The sequence below is a fragment of the Aptenodytes forsteri genome, unplaced genomic scaffold (genome assembly GCF_000699145.1).
Source record: "Aptenodytes forsteri isolate BGI_AS27 unplaced genomic scaffold, ASM69914v1 Scaffold236, whole genome shotgun sequence".
Lineage (NCBI taxonomy): Eukaryota > Metazoa > Chordata > Aves > Sphenisciformes > Spheniscidae > Aptenodytes > Aptenodytes forsteri.
In genome coordinates this window covers 1756506-1759297 of record NW_008794456.1, presented here as the reverse complement: position 1 = coordinate 1759297, position 2792 = coordinate 1756506, and positions in this window count along the sequence as shown.

The window sequence follows — 2792 nt, the reverse complement described above, 5'->3', positions numbered from 1 at the left end:
GTAGGAGTGGTGCGCCCCGCCTTTCGGCCGCGCTTGGGGGGGGGGGGGCTGGTTGCTCCCTCCCTTTTGGCGTTTTAGACATCCGAGAGATGCCGTTTCCCTTCTCCTGGGACCAGCCGGATGGCTCAGGAGATTTTGCAGCCTGGAAGATGCTGCTGATAGCAGAGCCTCCCTCCTCCAGCAGGTAAAAATCGGCCAAAACCACATATCCCCAAAATCTTGTCCTTCTAACAGGAGATGCTCATTCAGATGGGGCGCACCGGTCTTTGGTTTTAATTAATCGGGAGGAGAAAGTGCCTGTGGGAACGGAGGGAGCTGGGCAGCGGGGACGGGGCGGCGCGTCCCTGGCTTGGGGCTCAGCGATCGTCATCAGTGCTCAGGCATTTTGGGGATTATTGGCTTTCTCTTGCAGAGGGGGAAACTGAGGCAGGGAAGGGGCGCTGAGCGTGGCTGCAAATCTGCTCTCTCCGGCAGTTTTTGTCCCCTCCACCAGGCCTGGAGAGGGGGGATCTGCCCCCCCCCAACTGTGTTATGGGGGAGGGAGGTCTCCTTCCCCAGGTCCCCTCATGTCCCCCAGCCCTTTGCTGACACGTGGGCTGGAGCATCCTGGGGCTAAACCCCAGTGATACCATTATCCCGGCAAAATCCACTGCCTGGCACCAAGCTTGCCATGGGGTGGGAGGACCCCATGAAGATGGGGTGGGAAGCTGGGCAGGGGACGTGGGGCCCCTGAGGACTGCTAGCAGTGATGGGATGGGGGAAGGGGCCAGAAGGAAACCTGATTGAGGGGGAAATCCTAAATGTCCCCTCAGATGTTTCCCTAAGAGCTCACGCGTCTGATGGCACCCAAGGGTGCTCATGCTCCTCCGGTGGGCACCAACCAGCCCCAAGCACCGCTGGACCCAGCAGCCAAACCATCCCTCGTGTGCGAGAGCCTGATCCTGAGCGAGGACCACTCTGTAGGATGCAGATGACCCCAGGCACCAGGAAAAAACCTTTCTCTTGGGGGCCACCCCGGGTATTGTTAATAAGGACCTCAGCACCCAAGTTTCCTTCAGGAAGAGGCACCTTTTGGGCACCTCTCCGCAGGATGTCAGCTCTTGCCAGGCAGTAAACAGCCCTGCTTTCCTCCACGCCGCTGGCCATGCATGATGCATGAGGCCTTTATTAATACCCCTCTGAAAGTGCATCTATTATTGATGCTGAGTCTGAAAGCTCTGCGAAGGCATCCGGGCTCGAGCCTTCGCCCTCTGCTTCCCCGGCCGGCACTGCCAAGGGAGGGCGGGAGGGAGGAGGGCACCCACCACGGCAGCTGGGTGCAACACTTCTGGGGTGGGATGGGACTGAGCACGCGTGCTTGTGTTTTTAGGAGAGGAGGAGCGGTTGCACCCCAAAAACCTGGGGCTACTCAGGGATGGGGACAACCATTCACCCCCAGCCTGGCAGCATCCTGGCCCAACGCTGCCGTCTTCCCCCGTGTCCACATCACAGACAAGAAAACACGTCAGTCCTGGATGCCTTCGGCGCTGGGGCCCAAGCGGAGGTGCTCGGGGACCGGATCAGGACCAAGCCAGGGATTAAGCCAGGGTGATCGGGGACCAGATCAGGACCAAGCCAGGGATGAAGCCGGGGTGCTTGGGGACCAACTGGCAACCAAGCCAGGGACCAAGCCAGGGACCAAGCCAGGTTGCTCAGGGACCCGAACAGGACCAAGCTGGGGTGCTCAGGGACTGTTTCAGGACCAAGCCGGGGACCTTGCAACTGTGGGTCCAGCCTAGGATGGGGAAGGAGCAATGCAGGTGCCCAGGCTCGGCCACACACCCCCCTGGGGAGATGCTCTGGGATGATCCCAGCCGTGAGCCTGCCAGGGGCAGGGGCTTCACTGGTGGGGCCAAAGGTGGGACTGGGGAGCAGAGGAGATGCAGGATGAGGCCGGCGGGCTGCTGCATGGCAGCAAGGGCCGGGGGGGGCCCGCGGTGTTCGTGGGGAGACAGGCAGAGGGAGCTGTGAAGGAGGAAAGCGGCAGAGAGAAACAGTCCGGGCTCAGGCTGCAAAGGAGGAGGAGGCGGCTGCTAGCGCTCGCCCTCCCTCCCTCCCTCCATCCCTCCATCCCTCCCTCCCTCGCCCCTGCCTTCGCCATGCATAGCCCCCCCTGAGCCCCGCAGCGCCCCGGGGACCTGCCGTCCCCAGGGTGCCCAGCAGCCCTCACCCTCCCGCCACCCCACCGGGGCCTTCGGCCTCTGCCCCCTTCCTTCTCCTCCTCCTCCCGCAGCCACCACCCTCCCTCCTTCCCCAGGGCCTGGCTGGCATGGAGGTGCTGGCCACAGGGAGCCGGATGCTTCCCGCGGCCCCGCGGCTCCTGCCTCCTCCCTGGGCTGCATCCCTCCTGCCCGGCATCCCTCCTCCCCGACAAAGCCCTGAGCCGCTCAGCAGCCGCCTTCTTTGTGCACCGGAGCGGGTGTGCGTGCTCTCCGTCCCCCACCCCGTAGCCCCCCGGCTCGCTCCGCTCGGCGGGGACGGTGGCGGCCGACGGGGAAGCGGGAGAGATGCTGCCCTCGCCGGAGGAGCCAAGCGCGGGAGGTCGGCGGCAAGAAGCAGGTATGGGGCGAAGCGGGATGCTGCGCTGGGAGGCGGTGGCTTGTCCCCAGGCTGCTCCTCGCCCAGGGCCCCCGGGGAGCAGGGGGACGCGGCGGGGACAAAGCCGCTGCCAGGAGGTGAGGAGGGACCCGCTGCTCCTTGCTCCAGGTGCTGGGGGGCTAGATGCACCCTGGTTTTTCATGCCCGCCCCCCAC